This window comes from Lissotriton helveticus, chromosome 7, assembly GCF_964261635.1.
Source record: "Lissotriton helveticus chromosome 7, aLisHel1.1, whole genome shotgun sequence".
In the NCBI taxonomy this organism is placed as follows: domain Eukaryota; kingdom Metazoa; phylum Chordata; class Amphibia; order Caudata; family Salamandridae; genus Lissotriton; species Lissotriton helveticus.
In genome coordinates this window covers 1,959,881,726-1,959,902,227 of record NC_136068.1, presented here as the reverse complement: position 1 = coordinate 1,959,902,227, position 20,502 = coordinate 1,959,881,726, and the positions used below count along the sequence as shown (strand labels likewise).

The following is a 20,502-nucleotide window of genomic DNA, read 5'->3' as shown; positions in this document are numbered from 1 at the left end:
CAATCAAGCAAATCTCAACTCTGGGAATGCACACGTCACATACTCACATTCAACATACCACACAACATGCACAGACACAACAGCATAACTTACTGCGGCAACCTGGGCTAGCCATGTACATGAGTCATCAACGGCATGGCACCTCAGCCACACAATGGCGGAATGTGGGGAGAGGTGGGAACTAGGCCTGGGCGGTAAATTCCCTTCCGCTCGCGGAATTTGCGGAATTTGGGTAATTTAGCGTTCTGCGGAGAACGCGAAATTGCCCAAAATTCTGCATTCCGCGACTTCGCAAACATTTTTGCTTGTTCGCGTTCTCAAATGCGTGTTCGCGAGATATTTCCCCCAGAGCACGCAAACAGCGATTGCGAACAGTAAGAAAGCATCTCAAACAAGCAATTCCGCGTGTTCACAGAGATTTTTTACCGTTTCGCTGAGATTTGTGTAACGCGATTATGCAAATTCTGCCCACCACTAGTGGGAACCAGGCATGTGTGACGGAGGCAAGTGACCCATGAATGAGAATGTACACAATGCCAAGTGTGGCGGAGATGTGCTGGACTGACTGCAGTATGCATACCACAGACATATCCATGTCTACGTTCACTACTGGTGTATGGAGTCTAGTGGGCAGTGGACGCAACCATGTCACGCCACCCAGTGGGGAAGATCCCGGAAATGTAGCTTTTGACGCCCCCCCCTGGAAACATGTGCGGATTGGGTTGGCCCTGTGTAGGCCAGGCGAGCATAGGGGTGTGAATTAAAAGCACGCAGCTCTGGGCGTGGTACTCTTCCGGAATGCCAAATTTGTCTGCCAGGGTGGGGCACAAGGCCGTTGCCGTCGCCATGAGTAGTGTTGCCTGTGAACCTGTGTGCCTCCTGCACCCCAGGCCGCTGGTCCTGGACCCGTCGTGCGCACCCCTGCGCAGCTAGGTCTCACTGCCCACCTGCCAACACCGGTGTGTGTCAAGGAGGGCCCACCACATGCTAGCGCAAGCCCCAAGCCTGAGGCCCGCGAGCTTAACAGCCTCCTCAGACCATCAAGGCCTCCGCAACACAGGCCCGCAGTACTCCTTTATTGTTGACATACTCCACCGGCCTACACAGCTGCCCGGTGGGTCACACATTTGGAACTGAGTCCTAATTACACAATGGCAGAGTACACACTTTATAATAGATTATATGTCACTGTGCTCCCTTCAATGTGGTGCCAGCAACTCTGTGCATAGCATCCGCACGACACCTGTCTGTGGTCCTTTTCTGACTACTGCCTTCGGCCTACACTGCGGTACAGTAGGACACACATTGGGAACTGAGTCTTGATTTATTTATGGTAGCCTTTATATCATTGCACTTTTTCTCATCGCAGACTGAATACCCCTTCAGCTCCATTGCCACTAATTCTGTTCCCCGACAGCCATGGACACTTTCTGGTTGAACTTTGGTGTCGACTGTGTCTATGGCCTGGGGGTTGTCTTCATCATCATGTCAGTAATACTGATTCATTGGCAAAAACGAGGCTGTAGCATTCCACTTCTCAATTTTCCGCTTCCGTAAGGCTTCTACCCTCTGCATCATGCCCTGGAGGACACTTTCCACTTTCACCCGCAACCCTCCGCCACATTCACCTCGGACATCGATGAGGACACGCTCAGCTCGTGTGGCCCACCTCACCGCACCGCAAGTCATCGTCCTGTGGCGGGTTGTCTGTGCCGGCTGCAGTGCATCCCAGGCCACTAACTCCGTAGAGCTGAAGTCAGGGACCCTGTCCGGTGATATTTTGGATGGCCTCTGAGACGATGGCCTTGGGGTCCTCAATGCCATGTGGCTGTGGCCCTGCGCTGTCTGCTGCCTTCGGACTCAACTGCGGTCAACCAGGGCTCACACATCAAATTGAGTTCCGACCGGCCTGGACGTCACATCACCGCAGGAGGAACACATCACCACTGCCAGAATCAACTCCAAATGCCAACTGCCAGAGTCAAAACAGCGGTACTAGCAGACTAACGGAGGTGCCACACCTGTTCTGGATGCCATCAACTGCCTGATACCCTGCCCAGCACTCCACATATCTGGGTATGTGTATTCTCCCATACGGAGCATGTCTTGTTCGTCATAACATATTCTTGGCAGACTCAGAGACTGAGCCAGGCTGGGCCGGGCACTGCGAGGCAGGAAGTAAGTGAAGGGTCGAGGATACAGGTGGGGGCTGTATCGCTCCTCAGCGAGGCTTCAGGAGACAGGAGCTGAATCTGATGTCCGGGCCCTTTTGAGGCCTAGAAACGGGGACTTTATAATGGAATAACGTGCACACTGAGAAACGTGGCAACGTAGCTTTACATAGGCCTGATATTCGTAGTATTCACGAGGACTGGAAACTGGCATACTAGAGGTGGACACAACTGTAATTGCGTCATTAATCGGACATGGGGAATGCATATGCATATTTAATCATGCATGCCCACCCGTAACAGGGCCCAGCAGCTGCTGGGGCTGGATCTGGGATGAGCGCGCTGACTTTTAATAACAATACATGAGCATATATACATAACGCAAACACATAGCATTACATTGCAGTAGGCGTAGCAGTGGGTGGAGCAGAAGGCGTGACGCGTAGCAGTCGCGAAAGATAAGGGCGAAAGTAGGTGTAACTGGGCGTATACATAGACATGTGATGTAAACGTAACAGAATATGTCATGAATGGGGCGGAAACCATGGAGGGGGCTGCCTAAGGAGCCGGGACCTCTAACCTGATAGTGCGCGCAAACTAGCAATGACGTATCACTAGGAGAAGCTGGGGGCTATGAACTCTGTGCTAGGAGCAGAGACTGAAGTCTGGAGGGTCAGGGCGACATGTACCTAAACAGTATCTAGTATCTGATGTTTAGAGAACATGTTGATATAAACTAGAAGTCAGGAGAGGAAAGGCTAACTTGATTCTAAGACTGGACCATGCATTATTCTACATGTAGTGCGTGATGAAGAATATTAAATGACCATTAAATGCAGTATTTCTCTAACGTGGAGACGTGAAGGCTAGACAATGACGGAAACTATTGATGCAGTTCAGTAGCTTAGGAATGCAGAGAAGGAGGACTGAACTGATAACTGGAATCATAACATATTCTTGGCAGACTCAGAGACTGAGCCAGGCTGGGCCGGGCACTGCGAGGCAGGAAGTAAGTGAAGGGTCGAGGATACAGGTGGGGGCTGTATCGCTCCTCAGCGAGGCTTCAGGAGACAGGAGCTGAATCTGATGTCCGGGCCCTTTTGAGGCCTAGAAACGGGGACTTTATAATGGAATAACGTGCACACTGAGAAACGTGGCAACGTAGCTTTACATAGGCCTGATATTCGTAGTATTCACGAGGACTGGAAACTGGCATACTAGAGGTGGACACAACTGTAATTGCGTCATTAATCGGACATGGGGAATGCATATGCATATTTAATCATGCACACATAACTTATGATGGATGACACGTAGGGACACAGAACATGGCAAAATTTACTTTTCCACATTCCCTCCTTGTCACTACGTTTCCATCAGGAAACATCAATATTCATGATACCATCTATCATTTCATACAGTATCATTTGCTCGTCTCGAATTATCCTGGAACGGGATGTAGAACGGGGCTTGGGACTAGGAATACAAGAGGTAGCACAAATGCCGCAAATCGCAGGGCCACATTGTATACAGAGGCAGCAGCTGAATATGATCGCTACTGCAATACCTAGAAAGGACAATATTTTCCATCCCCAGGCGGAAATTATATTCCAGAACCAACCGGACCATGTCCAGGTGCCTGGATCTTGGTGTATCAGATGGGCAATTTTATGGAGTCTGGTTATAGCTGAATAAACAGACGGCGCGTTATTTGGAATAAAAATGCAGCAACTAGATCCGATGACTCTACAGGCCCCGCCCCTATCGGCCAGTATGACGTCAAGGACGAGACGATTTTGTAAAACGACAAATCTCATAGCAGATTGCTCTTCGGTTAAGTTACCTAGAGCAGAGGCAGTCTCATTTACTACAGCTTCGAGGGTTCTGGTTAACCTACGGATCAGTTTACTATTCTGGATAGGTCCTATAAAGAAGAAGAAACCTCTGTTGAAATCTGTATACTGTTCTAGAGCAGTTTCAGTATAATCGACAATTGGGGACTCCCTTTTATGTCTAATGTGTACTAGATGTGTATTCCTATGATAATCAGGTGGGGCTAGAAAAACTGGTGGCAGTAGGAAGGCAATGTAACAGGTTCCCTCCCAATCGAGGGGCAAACGAACATATGCGGTTTGACCACAAATAAAATAAGAATGACGTGAAGCTTTGAAGATAGATTTCCCACTGTCACTATACTTGACAATAGTAGTACAATCACTATGTCCTACATGTACGGAACCATTATTTCGGACACATAATTCGCCTTTGACTGGTAGTACTGAAATAGCAGTAAGTCTGGAGTAGTATCAGACTGAACATTCAGGACCATGAAATTCGACGAATAATTACCTAAATTATACACTTCATTTTCTAGATCTAACCCTGTTCTGTGGGGGAGACCTTGCTTGTCTGGAAAACATGTATTGTTAAGAAAAGATATATCTGTTGAGGATGACGTTAACGTGGACCATGCTCCACACGAACCATTATGTGAAAATGGATAAGGAAAAAGTGGCAGAACTCCCTTCTGGGTCTGGAAAGGGGGGAGTCGACCACACACCCAACAATTAGTGGTATTGCTGGACTGGTGTGAGTAATGTAACATGCGGATAAATGAGTTATTTCGCATAGCGAGGCGGTAAGAGAGTTCATGAGGGGGCAGGTCACTAAACGTGTGCTCTACTGTAGCATTAGCAGACTTATTTACATGTGAAACTGGGAAACATAGGTAAAATGCATAACTGGTGCAGGAAATCATAAGGCTGGAAAACAATATGAAACATAGAAAAACGATACATCGGATTGAGTTTTGACTAACTCTCTCACTATGGGGGTCTATTTTATACATGTCAGAAACAGTCTAACCGTTTCACCTAGGGGAGGACTTAGACAATCAAACTGACTGACTTATTTTACTAGACCGGAGTTTTAGCTTGTACTCCTGTTGCGGAGTTTTCTCTAACAGGGGAGGGGTTGTAGCAATGTCTTTTGCGGGACAGTCCTTGAGAACAATGCTTTGGCAATCCTTCAAATCCTGGGAAATGTTCTTTAAGACGGGTTTCAGTCCATTAAAAAGTTTGACATGAGAAAGGTGCACCCAGCCTTTGCGTCCTTCCAACTTCACGGCTGTACGGGTGGTGAGGAGGACCTGTCGGGGCTCTTTCCAACGAGGTTCCAGCGGACTTGATCTGTCAAAGTTGCGGACCATCACCATGGATCCTGGAACGATTTCGTGCGGTGCCACCTCGGTATTGTCTGGAAATGCGGCGGCAACCTGTGAACGACATGAGTTGAGGGCAGACATCAAGGAAGCTAGGTAATCTGTCAGCATATTACTTGAAACATCGGTAATACTTCGGGGTCTAGGAGTACCCCACATGTTAGGGGGGCGGCCAAAAACGACCTCATACGGGGACAGACCTGATCTGGAATGTGCGACCATGCGCATATAAAATAAAGCGACTGGTAGAGCTACTAGCCAGTCCACACCTTTTTCTTTACACACTTTTGCAATACGGATTTTCAGGGTCTGGTTATGTCTCTCTACAAGACCGGCTGCTTCAGGATGGCGTACACAATGAAACTTCCACTGGTACCCTAATAACAGGGAAACATGCTTCATGAGTTCAGATGAGAATGGCTGGCCGTTGTCAGAATATACGACTCTAGGGAGTCCATAACGGGGGAAGAACTCACAAACCAACTGCTTGGCAGTGGTCGCGGCTGTGTAATCTGGGACTGGATATGCTTCTGTCCACCTGGACAAAGCGCATACAACTACAAGGACATACTTGAAACCTCGACATCGCTCCATCTGAATATAATCCATCTGGAGGACTTCAAAAGGGTGGTCAGGGGGCTGGAATCCACCTTGTTCCACCGGGACACTTTTACCTGGATTAAACTGACAACATATCATACAGGTACGGACTTTCTGCTTGGCTGCAGCTCGTAAATGCTTGTTAAACCAAATGTTCTGGATACTGTCTAACATAGCTTTTTGAAAAGAAGGGTTATTTGCCGGGCGCACAGCGTTTTTTAAAAAGTTTTTAAGGTTGTATGGATCTCCAGAGTATCGCCTTCTGTCTGGAGGCGTAATGTACTGAAATAAGGGCTGCACTCTCAACACTGAGAGATGTCCTCTAGGATCCAAAAATGTCCTTGAATCGAGGTTTCACAAAAAGATTATGACTCTACTCCAAAGGTTGTAGTCTAAATGTTTTATTCACATGTGTTCATAGCTTGTTATGTTCACAAGCGTTTGCTGCTGTTCCTGTTCCATTAACATTTTGCACTCATACCATCCCAATGCATTTCGGCATTTCCATTATGCCTTCATCTGGGGATATATTTCTAAAAACGAAGAAATGCTTATATTTTACATCATGTAAAAAATAGTTCATAGGCTGCCTAATAGATGCTAAATAATTATACAACAGCGAATTCATGCAGTGTGTGTGGTTAAAAAACTGGTTTGTCACAATGAAGGGTGATATAACGTGAAAGAAAACGATTATGGTTAAAATAATAAAGTCTAAAGTGCAAGGTGAAATAACATGTGCGTTAAGTTGCTGACTCGTGCTGGTAGGAAAATAACTTGTGCATTTCAGCTGCTTAACTAAAGTAGACGGAGTGCTGTGAATTATATACAAATAAAAGCGAGAATTTAGCATGTGAAACTCCTAAGCTTGACATTAATCAAACACCTAAGTGTCTTACAAATTCAGTGGCTAAGGGAAACGCTTACCGCGAAAGAGCAAATGTGCGTCTGTGATGGTAAAGGCTGTAGCTGGGTTCGGCAAAGGTCTGTGACCCGGAAATAAATATACAGAAAAAGGTTACGTGAGGGCGCGACCTGGTAGGGACTGTGTTCAAAGTAAAATGCAGGGGTGAAAACGGGTAGGGAGCGCGTTAAAAAAGTGGGATGTTTGAAGGGTGGTGAAAAAGGCGTGGTGAATGAAAAACAGTGGTTAACTAGAGATCACAATGAATAAAGTTACTAAAACTAACATGTAGTATAATAATATCAGGCAATGTAAACAAACTAATATGATTAAACATGAATTACAAGCTTTGAATGGTGGGATGAAAAAACCACTCTGCGCAGGTAAGGAGTCATTGGCTGGGGCCCCAGCTCTTCAAAGATAACATAAATATTCCACTCGGTCATTTAGGCCGAATGGTTTCATGCTGCTCAAGGTGAAAATCCAATAATTTTCTCTTTTTAATAATTCCTGATGATTGTCCTTACCCTCTTGTTGTTTCACAGTTTCCAACACGCAATATCTTAGCTGGCCAATGACTCCTTACCTGCGCAGAGTGGTTTTTTCATCCCACCATTCAAAGCTTGTAATTCATGTTTAATCATATTAGTTTGTTTACATTGCCTGACATTATTATACTACATGTTAGTTTTAGTAACTTTATTCATTGTGATCTCTAGTTAACCACTGTTTTTCATTCACCACGCCTTTTTCACCACCCTTCAAACATCCCACTTTTTTAACGCGCTCCCTACCCGTTTTCACCCCTGCATTTTACTTTGAACACAGTCCCTACCAGGTCGCGCCCTCACGTAACCTTTTTCTGTATATTTATTTCCGGGTCACAGACCTTTGCCGAACCCAGCTACAGCCTTTACCATCACAGACGCACATTTGCTCTTTCGCGGTAAGCGTTTCCCTTAGCCACTGAATTTGTAAGACACTTAGGTGTTTGATTAATGTCAAGCTTAGGAGTTTCACATGCTAAATTCTCGCTTTTATTTGTATATAATTCACAGCACTCCGTCTACTTTAGTTAAGCAGCTGAAATGCACAAGTTATTTTCCTACCAGCACGAGTCAGCAACTTAACGCACATGTTATTTCACCTTGCACTTTAGACTTTATTATTTTAACCATAATCGTTTTCTTTCACGTTATATCACCCTTCATTGTGACAAACCAGTTTTTTAACCACACACACTGCATGAATTCGCTGTTGTATAATTATTTAGCATCTATTAGGCAGCCTATGAACTATTTTTTACATGATGTAAAATATAAGCATTTCTTCGTTTTTAGAAATATATCCCCAGATGAAGGCATAATGGAAATGCCGAAATGCATTGGGATGGTATGAGTGCAAAATGTTAATGGAACAGGAACAGCAGCAAACGCTTGTGAACATAACAAGCTATGAACACATGTGAATAAAACATTTAGACTACAACTTTTGGAGTAGAGTCATAATCTTTTTGTGAAACCTCGATTCAAGGACATTTTTGGATCCTAGAGGACATCTCTCAGTGTTGAGAGTGCAGCCCTTATAACATAGCTTTTTCTCCTAAATGTGCTGGACTATGTGCGGTATTAATAATGACTTGAACCATAGAGTCGGGGAGAAACCATGTGGCTCTACCCTTCGTTAACCATCCTTGATCTGTCTGGACCCCTCCTTGTTCGGACCATTTCTTGATTTCTTCGGGAGTAGCATGTAACTGGATATCTATGACATCTTGTGTAGGGTTGTTAGACCTGGCATCATTGGCATGAGTCTCTCCTCCATTTTTTCTGTTTGCCTCTTCTGTTTACGATGTTTTTGCTGGTATATGCTTTGGGCACTGTGCCACTGCTGATCAGTGCCACAGTGCAAGTGCTCCCTATGTGAAATTGCTGTATTGATTTACTTCCATGTTTGGCTTATTTGGTTTACTATCAGTCCCTAGTCGAGTGCACCAGGAGTGCCAGGGCTTGTAAAGACAAATGCTGCTAGTGGGCTTGCAGCACATGTTGTGCCACCCACAAGAGCGGCCTAGTAAAAGTATGTCTGAAGGTCTGCCATTGCCAGACCACGTGCAGTCTGACTGTCACGAAGACTGCGCAAGTACACCTACTTACCAGTCCCTAAACCTTCCCTTAACTTCATGTTAGTCACCCCTATAGTAGGCCCACGGGCAGGGTGCATTGTAAGCATAAGGTAGGACAAGCCTGACAAGGTTGGCATGTCCTAATAGTGAATTACATCCATAGTCGTTTTTCACTATTGTAAGGTAGCCTGCTCTCCATCAGTTAGAATGGGCTGCCAGGATTATTAATGCTATAATCCTAGCGGGCTCGGGGAGCATGGTGCAATGTCGAGTTTGGTATCCCTGAACTCAGGGTTTAATAACGCATCCGTTTGTATGGATGGTTTTTGGACTCTGTGTTTGAAAATAGCACTGTTAGAAAGTAGCTATTTTCTTGTCTAACTGTCTACCGGTCTCTGCTGGTTCTGGTGTGCGTGTGACAGGAGCTGGGTGGCTCCAGAGAGTCTGAATGAGTCAGTGTGGGATGAGTGGGGCATTTGCATTGAGAGTAGGGGAGAGTAGCTCTTGATAGCCTGCCCTGCCTGATACAATGTTGGCTCCGCCCCCCTGCCGGGCGACTGATGACTCTGTGCTTGCCTGGGACTTCCCTGGCCCGCCTCCTGTCGGGCAGCTGATGGCCCTGCCCCTGCCAGTGACAATGCTGGCTCCGCTCCTGCTGAGCGGCTGAGGACTCTGCCCTGCCCAGTGAATAGGCCAGGTGCTCTGGCCTGGCAACACCCACAACAAACCCAGGATGGGGGGAATTTCCCCTGCATGGACAAAGGGATCAAAGCCAAAAAGGGGTATAAGAGAAGGACCCCTGAACCAAGAATTTAGATCACTTCTGACAAGGAAACCTGAACCAAGGACAAGAAGCCTGCTGATCTAAGGACTGCCTACCCCTTCTGCCAGAGTGCTGTTTGTTGGGGGAATCCTGCATTGCTTCTTTATTTTTGCCAAGGAACCAGGAGAGAGGAACTGTGTGTGTACTCTCACTCTTTGCTGAGAAAATCTCCAAGGGCTGGAAGAGTGCCAGTCTCCTGTTGAAGTCACAGGGCTAAAGGACTTCATCTGCTTAAAGTGCTATTTGCTGGAGTTTGTGAATCCAGCACCTTTGAAAGAATCCAGCAATCTCGACGCCGACGGACGCCGCCGAATCCAGCTCGACATCGTGAGTAACGGCTCCAGTGTCCCGCTTCCTCGACGCCGGCCGCCGGGCCCGATCGACGCCAGCAGCAACGCCAGTGAGTAGTGAGTTCGGCTCCAGCTCCAAGTGACCCCGTGTCTGCACCGCCGCTGATCGCATCGACTTCGAGCCCTCTCGACGCCGTGAGCGCTGCTCACTCTTGCAACATCGACATCGACGCCGAAGACGCGACGCCGGACATCTCGACGCCGCTGATCATCGAGTGCTTCACTTTTCCAAGGTACTGTGTTGTTGGGGTCTGTGCGACTCCGGGCTCGACGTAGCGCTCCTCGCGGTCGACGCCGAACCTTTGGATTAACTTTGCCTCGACGTCGTGTGACTCCCGTGTGGGTTACATTGTTGCCAAGAACTTTGATTTAGAGAAGAAGAGTTGCTTTTGATACTAAAGACTTTTGTGCTAAGAAGAAACCGTGCTTGAACTATTATTTTTCCTTCCAAGAGTATTTATTAAGATTGTGGTATATTTTTGTCGTTATTTGGTCTTGTGCTAAGCCTTATATAAAAATACTTATTTTTATAATACTACTGTGTCGTGTCCATTTGTAGTGTATTCACTTTATTACTGTATGTGGTCATAAATGCTTAACGCACTGCCTCTGAGATAAGCCTGTCTGCTTTGCCAAGCTACCAAGGGGGTGAGCAGGGGTTATCTAAGTGTGTGATCTCCTTGCCCTGACTAGAAAAGGTGTGTCCCTATTTGTCAGAAGTGTATACCTCTGCCAACTAGAGACAGCCGCTTCTAACATTGGTGGGTCAGCGGTGGGATTTTGAACTTTGCATTTATGACCCATGTGCAGTGATTAGTGTGCGCTACATAGTGAAAGCAGACCATAGCGCAGCCACAATCTGTTTTGGTTGGATATTCTATTTTTGTTCTCCGCTTTTCCTGAAGCTTGATTTTTTGAACACTGCCAGTTTTGACCATGAGTGACGCCGGAGTCACTCCCCTTGTTGTTGTTGAGGAGGAATTTGATAGGAGTAAGATAAGTGATTATTCCTTAAGGGAGCTGAAATCCCTTTGCAAGCAATTTAAAGTTCCTACCACAGGCTGCAAAAACAAACCAGAATTTCGCAAAGCATTGGAAGCCTGGTTAGAGGCCAGGAATCCCTCTGCCCCGGTGGTGGTACCGACAGAGGAAGGGGAGGAGGAAGTGCCCGTGACTGGGCCTGTATCCCCTCCTGGCAGCAGTGTTTCCTCCAAAGGTCTTTCCCCTGAAGAAAGAGAAGAAAGGGCGAAGGAGCGAGCTTACAACATGGAAATGGCAAAACTTAAGATAAATGGGCAGTTGGAGATAGAGAATGCAAGAGGCAGGAGAGAAGCTGATTTGGAGATCAAAAGATTAGAGTTTGAAAGAGAGAAGTTAGCTTTTGAGCGTGATACCAAGTTGAGGGAGTTGGAGCTCCAAGCTAAAAAGTTAGAATTGAATCCCTCTGGTGGCAGCGTCCCATCTGTGCCTGCAGAAAGTAGGTTTTATTTTCCCAAAGATGTGATCAAAGATTTTCAGAAGAATGAGGATATTGGTCAGTGGTTTAAAGCATATGAGTTAGCATTGTTGGCCCACCGGGTCCCTGAGAAGGATTGGGGAGCGGGGTTGTGGGGTCGCTTTGTGAATGAGGGAAGAGATACCCTGTTAGACATGCCTGTTGAGAATAGGACGTCTTATGCTCATATGAAAGATGCTTTAATGTTAAGGTATGGCCTAACCCCAGAAAAGTACAGACAGGCCTTTAGAGAATGTAAGAAGTTGCCTGGTACCACGTGGGTGGAGTATGTGTCATATTTTTGCAGAGCCATGGATGGTTGGGTAAAGGGCAGCAAAGTGGAAAGTTATGATGCTCTTTATGATTTATTTGCTTGGGAGCACTTGTCTAATAACTGTTTTCCAGAGCTGCGCCAGCACCTTATTGATAGCAAGATATCTAACCCTAGAAAACTTGCTGAAGAGGCGGACCGCTGGGTCAGTACCCGGGTCCACAAGGGTCCAGTGGGAGACTCAGCCAAAGGTGGGCAGGGTCCCCAGCAGAAGAGTGGGGGGGACAAGGGTAAACAGAAGGAGTCCCAGAAAGGGCCCCAAAGTAATCCCCAAGGGAACCAAGGGAAAGGTTCCCAGCCTCCCCCTGTGAAGAAATCAGAGGCCCCGCCAGGTAAACCTGGTCATAGGGGCCCACTGACCTGCTTCGTTTGTAAGCAGGTAGGACACCGTTTTTATGACCCTCAGTGTCCCTTGAAGAAGTCTGGTGCACTACCCAGTGCACCACCCCGTCAGTTGGCTAGTGTAGCTCTGGGAGGGGAGGAGATGGTTGCCCATGGTGGGGAGGGTCCCGCGGAGATGTCCCTGGTCTCTCTAGGAGACATGGAATTGGTCCCTCCACCCCCTCTGCCTAGTAACACTAAGAAATATAGGCAGTGGGTGACCATTAATGGCCATAGAGTGGAAGCTCTCAGAGACACCGGAGCGAGTGTGACAGCTGTCAAGTGTCACTTGGTGTCCAGAGAGCAGGTTGTTCCCCACGCATTCTACCCTGTGATAGCTGCTGACAACTCCCAGAAAGAGTGTGAGGTAGCTCAAGTTTCCTTTGAATGGGGGGGAGTTTCAGGTACTCTTCAGGTTGCTGTGAGGCCCGCCATGCCTGTTGATTGTCTCCTGGGCAACGATTTAGAAGACTCCCCTTGGGCTAAGGTGGAGAGGGAGACACATTTGAAAATGTTGGGTGTGCCAGAGTGGGTGTGTGCAACCACTCGATCCATGACAGCAAGTAAGGGTGTTGATGGGGTTCTGGAGCCTGAAAGTATGGCCCAGGACCCAGCTGTGAAGAGAAGAGGCAGGGGGCGCGGGAAACCGTCCCCCGTAGTTCCCGTGGTCCAGGAGGAGGCAGACCTCGAGGGGGATGCCCTGGAACCCACAGGTGAACAAGTTGCCGAACTGGGAGACCTGCCCGAGCTGACCCATTGGCAGCAGGATGGTGGTCCCTCCAGGGAGGAATTCTGTGCAGAACAGAAAGTGTGCCCTTCTCTTGTGGGTATGAGGCAGCAGGCCTCAGCCCAAACCTCAGGTGATCAGTCAGGGTCACATTTTGTGTACTGGGAGAACGACCTCCTGTATAGCGAGCCTAAGGCTGCTGAGCCTGGGTCAGCCCGTGTGCTGGTGGTACCCCAGCGCTTCAGAGCCTTCCTACTGGGTTTGGCTCATGACGTTCCTTTAGCTGGACATCTGGGGCAGGACAAGACCTATGACAGGCTTGTCACCCATTTTTATTGGCCTCAGATGCGAAGGGACACAGATGTCCATTGCAAGACCTGTCAGACTTGCCAGGCAAGTGGGAAAAGCGGGCGGAAGCAGAAGGCTCCCCTCCAACCTTTTCCCGTGGTCAGTACCCCCTTTGACCGGGTGGGGATTGACATTGTTGGGCCACTGGACCCCAAGACAGCCCTGGGCAACAGGTTCATCCTGGTCTTGGTGGACCATGCCACACGGTACCCGGAAGCCATCCCTCTCAGAACAGTGACTGCCCCCGTGGTGGGACGGGCACTGATGGGTGTTTTCTCCCGAATGGGGTTCCCCAGAGAGGTGGTGTCAGACCGGGGCACCAACTTCATTTCCAACTATATGAAGTCTCTGTGGAAGGAGTGTGGGGTAACTTATAAGTTCACCACTCCGTACCACCCTCAAGGTAATGGGTTGGTTGAAAGATTCAACCGTACCCTTAAAGGCATGATTATGGGTCTTGAAGAACCAATGAGGCGTAAATGGGACGTCCTCTTACCATGCCTGTTGTTTGCTTACCGTGAGGTGCCACAGAAATCTCTAGGGTTCAGCCCCTTTGAGCTTTTGTATGGTCACCCGGTAAGAGGACCTTTAAGTCTGGTCAAAGAAGGCTGGGAGCAATCTCCCAGGAAACCTCCCCAGGATGTATACAGTTACATGCTGGCCTTTAGGAACCAGACTAGGCGCTTCAGGGATCTTGCTCAGGCAAATCTGGAGGCCAGCCAGGAGGAGATGAAGCGGTGGTACGACCAGAGGGCCACTCTGGTAGAGCTTCAGCCTGGACAGAAAGTTTGGGTCATGTCCCCTGTGGAACCTTGTGCGCTCAAGGACAGGTGGACTGGACCATTCGAGGTTGTGGAGAAGAAGAGCGATGTCACCTACCTGGTGGATTTAAAGTCTCCCAGGAACCCCTTGCGGGTCCTGCATGTCAACCGTTTGAAGCCCCACTTAGAAAGGTCCGAAGTGGGCATGCTCCTAGCTACAGATGCTGGAATGGAGGAGGAGAGTGAGCCTCTTCCTGACCTCCTGTATGCAAAAGAGCAAGATGGGTCAGTGGATGGTGTTGTCCTCTCTGACACACTGACCCCTGAACAGCAGCAGGATTGTCGCCATTTGTTGGGGCAATTCCCTGATCTGTTTTCCTTGATTCCTGGTGTTACTCAGTGGTGTGTCCATGATGTAGACACCGGGGACAGCACTCCTGTCAAGCACAAGGCTTACAGAGTGACTGACAAGGTCAGAGCATACATCAAGGAGGAGGTCTCCAAGATGTTTGCCCTAGGGGTGGTTGAGTCCTCTAGCAGTCCTTGGGCCAGCCCCGTGGTCTTGGTTCCAAAGGCTGCAGCGCCTGGTGCTTCACCGGAACTTCGGTTCTGTGTGGATTACCGAGGACTCAATTCAGTCACCAAGACTGACGCGCACCCCATCCCCAGAGCTGATGAGCTCATCGATCGGTTAGGGGCTGCCCAGTACCTTAGTACGTTTGATCTAACGTCTGGGTACTGGCAGATCGCCTTGACCGATGGGGCAAAAGAGAGGTCAGCATTCTCCACACCAGATGGGCACTACCAGTTCCGGGTTATGCCCTTTGGGATGAAGAATGCCCCTGCCACCTTCCAGAGGTTGGTCAACCAGGTCTTGGCTGGACTGGAGGATTTCAGTGCCGCCTACCTGGACGACATCGCAGTGTTCAGCGCCAGCTGGGAGGAACACTTGTGCCACCTCCAGGAAGTGTTGTTGGCCCTGCGCAGAGCAGGCCTCACAATCAAAGCCAGTAAGTGCCAGATTGGGCAGGGTTCAGTGGTGTACTTGGGGCACCAAGTAGGGAGCGGCAAGGTGGCCCCCCTACAACCCAAGATTGATACCATCCTGGCATGGGCACCGCCCAAAACCCAGACTCAGGTGAGAGCCTTCCTGGGTCTCACGGGTTACTACAGGAGGTTTGTCAAGGATTATGGTAACATTGTGCACCCCTTGACTTCGCTGACTTCCAGGAAGCAGCCACGACTTGTGAACTGGACTGACGCCTGTCAGACGGCCTTTGACACCCTGAAAACTGCAATGTGCACCGCACCCATACTCCAGGCACCCGACTTTTCTAAAGAATTTGTTGTCCAGACGGACGCTTCAGAGCATGGCGTGGGGGCTGTTCTAGCTCAGGTGAATGAAGAGGGCCGAGACTTACCTGTAGCCTTCATCAGCAGGAGGTTACTTCCCAGGGAACAGAGGTGGAGTGCGATAGAAAGAGAAGCATTTGCTGTGGTCTGGGCACTGAAAAAGCTGAGACCCTACCTGTTTGGGACTCACTTCCGGGTGCAGACAGACCACCGGCCCCTCAGATGGTTGATGCAGATGAGGGGTGAGAATCCAAAGCTGTTGAGGTGGTCCATTTCCCTACAGGGGATGGACTTCACGGTGGAACACCGCCCTGGCACAGATCACGCCAATGCTGATGGTCTGTCCAGATTTTTCCGCCTTAGTGATGAGGACTCCCTAGGGTAAGGGTAGTTCTCCCCACATTTCAGCTGGAGGGGACACGTGTTAGACCTGGCATCATTGGCATGAGTCTCTCCTCCATTTTTTCTGTTTGCCTCTTCTGTTTACGATGTTTTTGCTGGTATATGCTTTGGGCACTGTGCCACTGCTGATCAGTGCCACAGTGCAAGTGCTCCCTATGTGAAATTGCTGTATTGATTTACTTCCATGTTTGGCTTATTTGGTTTACTATCAGTCCCTAGTCGAGTGCACCAGGGGTGCCAGGGCTTGTAAAGACAAATGCTGCTAGTGGGCTTGCAGCACATGTTGTGCCACCCACAAGAGCGGCCTAGTAAAAGTATGTCTGAAGGTCTGCCATTGCCAGACCACGTGCAGTCTGACTGTCACGAGGACTGCGCAAGTACACCTACTTACCAGTCCCTAAACCTTCCCTTAACTTCATGTTAGTCACCCCTATAGTAGGCCCACGGGCAGGGTGCATTGTAAGCATAAGGTAGGACAAGCCTGACAAGGTTGGCATGTCCTAATAGTGAATTACATCCATAGTCGTTTTTCACTATTGTAAGGTAGCCTGCTCTCCATCAGTTAGAATGGGCTGCCAGGATTATTAATGCTATAATCCTAGCGGGCTCGGGGAGCATGGTGCAATGTCGAGTTTGGTATCCCTGAACTCAGGGTTTAATAACGCATCCGTTTGTATGGATGGTTTTTGGACTCTGTGTTTGAAAATAGCACTGTTAGAAAGTAGCTATTTTCTTGTCTAACTGTCTACCGGTCTCTGCTGGTTCTGGTGTGCGTGTGACAGGAGCTGGGTGGCTCCAGAGAGTCTGAATGAGTCAGTGTGGGATGAGTGGGGCATTTGCATTGAGAGTAGGGGAGAGTAGCTCTTGATAGCCTGCCCTGCCTGATACAATGTTGGCTCCGCCCCCCTGCCGGGCGACTGATGACTCTGTGCTTGCCTGGGACTTCCCTGGCCCGCCTCCTGCCGGGCAGCTGATGGCCCTGCCCCTGCCAGTGACAATGCTGGCTCCGCTCCTGCTGAGCGGCTGAGGACTCTGCCCTGCCCAGTGAATAGGCCAGGTGCTCTGGCCTGGCAACACCCACAACAAACCCAGGATGGGGGGAATTTCCCCTGCATGGACAAAGGGATCAAAGCCAAAAAGGGGTATAAGAGAAGGACCCCTGAACCAAGAATTTAGATCACTTCTGACAAGGAAACCTGAACCAAGGACAAGAAGCCTGCTGATCTAAGGACTGCCTACCCCTTCTGCCAGAGTGCTGTTTGTTGGGGGAATCCTGCATTGCTTCTTTATTTTTGCCAAGGAACCAGGAGAGAGGAACTGTGTGTGTACTCTCACTCTTTGCTGAGAAAATCTCCAAGGGCTGGAAGAGTGCCAGTCTCCTGTTGAAGTCACAGGGCTAAAGGACTTCATCTGCTTAAAGTGCTATTTGCTGGAGTTTGTGAATCCAGCACCTTTGAAAGAATCCAGCAATCTCGACGCCGACGGACGCCGCCGAATCCAGCTCGACATCGTGAGTAACGGCTCCAGTGTCCCGCTTCCTCGACGCCGGCCGCCGGGCCCGATCGACGCCAGCAGCAACGCCAGTGAGTAGTGAGTTCGGCTCCAGCTCCAAGTGACCCCGTGTCTGCACCGCCGCTGATCGCATCGACTTCGAGCCCTCTCGACGCCGTGAGCGCTGCTCACTCTTGCAACATCGACATCGACGCCGAAGACGCGACGCCGGACATCTCGACGCCGCTGATCATCGAGTGCTTCACTTTTCCAAGGTACTGTGTTGTTGGGGTCTGTGCGACTCCGGGCTCGACGTAGCGCTCCTCGCGGTCGACGCCGAACCTTTGGATTAACTTTGCCTCGACGTCGTGTGACTCCCGTGTGGGTTACATTGTTGCCAAGAACTTTGATTTAGAGAAGAAGAGTTGCTTTTGATACTAAAGACTTTTGTGCTAAGAAGAAACCGTGCTTGAACTATTATTTTTCCTTCCAAGAGTATTTATTAAGATTGTGGTATATTTTTGTCGTTATTTGGTCTTGTGCTAAGCCTTATATAAAAATACTTATTTTTATAATACTACTGTGTCGTGTCCATTTGTAGTGTATTCACTTTATTACTGTATGTGGTCATAAATGCTTAACGCACTGCCTCTGAGATAAGCCTGTCTGCTTTGCCACGCTACCAAGGGGGTGAGCAGGGGTTATCTAAGTGTGTGATCTCCTTGCCCTGACTAGAAAAGGTGTGTCCCTATTTGTCAGAAGTGTATACCTCTGCCAACTAGAGACAGCCGCTTCTAACAAGGGTCCTTAACTGTCATACATGTAGTCGGATCTGGAGCATGTGTCTGTGTCGGATTAACTTGAATGTCTGGAGTCTGTGCTGTAAGCTTGGCTGTGCGATCTGCTAGATCATTACCTTGGGAAATAATGTCAGTAACTTTCGTATGTGCTTTGCACTTCATGATAGCAATAGATGTCGGCAAATGTATGGCATCTAACAGAGCTTGAATAAGGAGACCATGCTGAATCTTGGTTCCATGAGAAGTCATGAAACCTCTCTCCTGCCAGAGCACTCCGAAGTCGTGTACAACTCCAAATGCGTAACGTGAATCTGTGTAAACATTAACTTTCAAGTTCTTGGCGTGTATACAGGCTTGTGTCAGAGCAACTAGCTCTGCTGCTTGAGCGGACAGGGTGTCAATGCGGTGTGTCTCAATAACTTCAGTGTCAGTAGTCACTGCATACGCGGCGACTAGTTCTCCTGTACTTGTTCTCATACATGAACCATCCACATAAAGTGTCAGGTCGGGGTCTGGTAACGGAATATCTGTCAGGTCTTGTCTTGGCTTTGTCGTAATGTTAACTACTTCCACACAATCATGTGTGGCTGGATTTGTATTAACTGATGGTAACAGTGTAGCAGGATTTAAAATGTTGCAGCGTCTGATTTCTATGTGTGGCTGGAACAGTGTCAATTCATAACCTGTTAAACGTGCAATTGTCAAGTGCTGAGTTTGTGTTCGGTTTAAAAGAACTTCCACAGAGTGTGGAACTTGTACTGTCAAGGTATGTCCTAAGACTATGGAATCACTTTGTCTGATAGCTAGGGCTGTGGCTGCAACTGACTTGAGGCACGCAGGCAGAGCCTGGGCTACAGGATCTAATGTGCTCGAAAAATAAGCACAGGGCTTGTATTGTCCTGCTTGATCTTGTGTGAGAACAGATAATGCTGTACCTTCGCGTTCAGTGACGAAAAGTGTAAAAGGCTTACTGTAGTTCGGTGTCGCTAGAACTGGAGCTTGGCATAGGGCTTTCTTTAACTCATTGAAACTAAGTGTATGTTCAGATGTCCAAGGGAGGACAGTCGATACGGCTGCCTCCTGTGTCGTTAACCGTATCAGTGGTTTGGCTAGAAATGCATACTGAGGAATCCATTGTCTACAGTAAGAAGTGAGGCCGATAAAAGCACGTACCTCCTTCTGGGTCTTGGGCTGAGGAAGACTCGCTATTAACTGGATACGGTCTGGTGTCAACTGCCTACCCCTCTTGGACAGTAAGTGTCCTAAGTAGACCACTTGCTGGACACAGAATTGAAGCTTAGAAGGGGACACCTTGTGCCCCATCTCGGCTAGGAAATACAAAACTGTAAGGGATGCTCGCTCGCAAGCACGTTCAGAACGGGCTGTGATCAGTAGATCATCGACATACTGGAGCAGGGCAGTGTCAGTTGGCATGTGAATGTTGTCTAGTTGTCTCTTGAGTGCTTGACTGTAAATACTAGGACTTTCTGTGAAACCTTGAGGAGCTCGTGTAAACATATAGCTCCTTCCATTTAAACAAAATCCGAAAAGGAACTGGCTGTCTGGATGAATAGGGACACTAAAAAATGCGTTCTTGAGGTCTATGACAGTGAAGAACGTGGCTTCGGAATCAATGGCCGTTAATAGGGAAGAGATGTCTGGAACAACTGGGTACTGAGGAATAATACATTTATTAAGCTCTCGTAGGTCAATCACTAATCGATATACTGGGGGTGCATTTGGATCAGTACGTTTCATGACTGGAATGATCGGAGAATTACATACGTTGGAGTCAGTTTCTACAACCACTCCTTGAGCCATGAGCTCGTCAATAATTTTGGATAAGGCTGCTACAGCCTCAGGTGGCAATCTGTACTGTCTGATTCGTGGTAACACTACACCTGGCTTGAGAGTCACACGATAGGGTGTGATTTGCATGTAACCTACATCAGTTGGACCTTGCGCCCATAAGTGCTGCGGAACATTAGACAGTCTTGAATCAAAATCTCGTAATACATAGTGACCCTTGAAGTCACGTAGGAACAATCGTATTCCCTCTGGGGAACAGCATATAACTGCACCTAACTCTTTCAGTGTCTTAATGCCTAATAGATTTTCTGGACATGACTTAGTAAGTAACAGATCAGTAGTGCGGGACAATGGACCTACTTCTAGGGAAACTGGTTTTGAAATCTCATTTACGATAGGTTTTCCTGAAAA

At 48.3% G+C, this 20,502-nt stretch overlaps 1 protein-coding gene across 1 annotated transcript in view; it reads right to left on the bottom strand.

Moving 5' to 3' along the window:
- LOC144770984 (putative cation-transporting ATPase 13A4) overlaps nucleotides 1–20,502 on the bottom strand; it is a 1,004,626-nt gene that overhangs the window by 448,425 nt on the left and 535,699 nt on the right. The gene's annotated exons all lie outside the window — the stretch shown is intronic.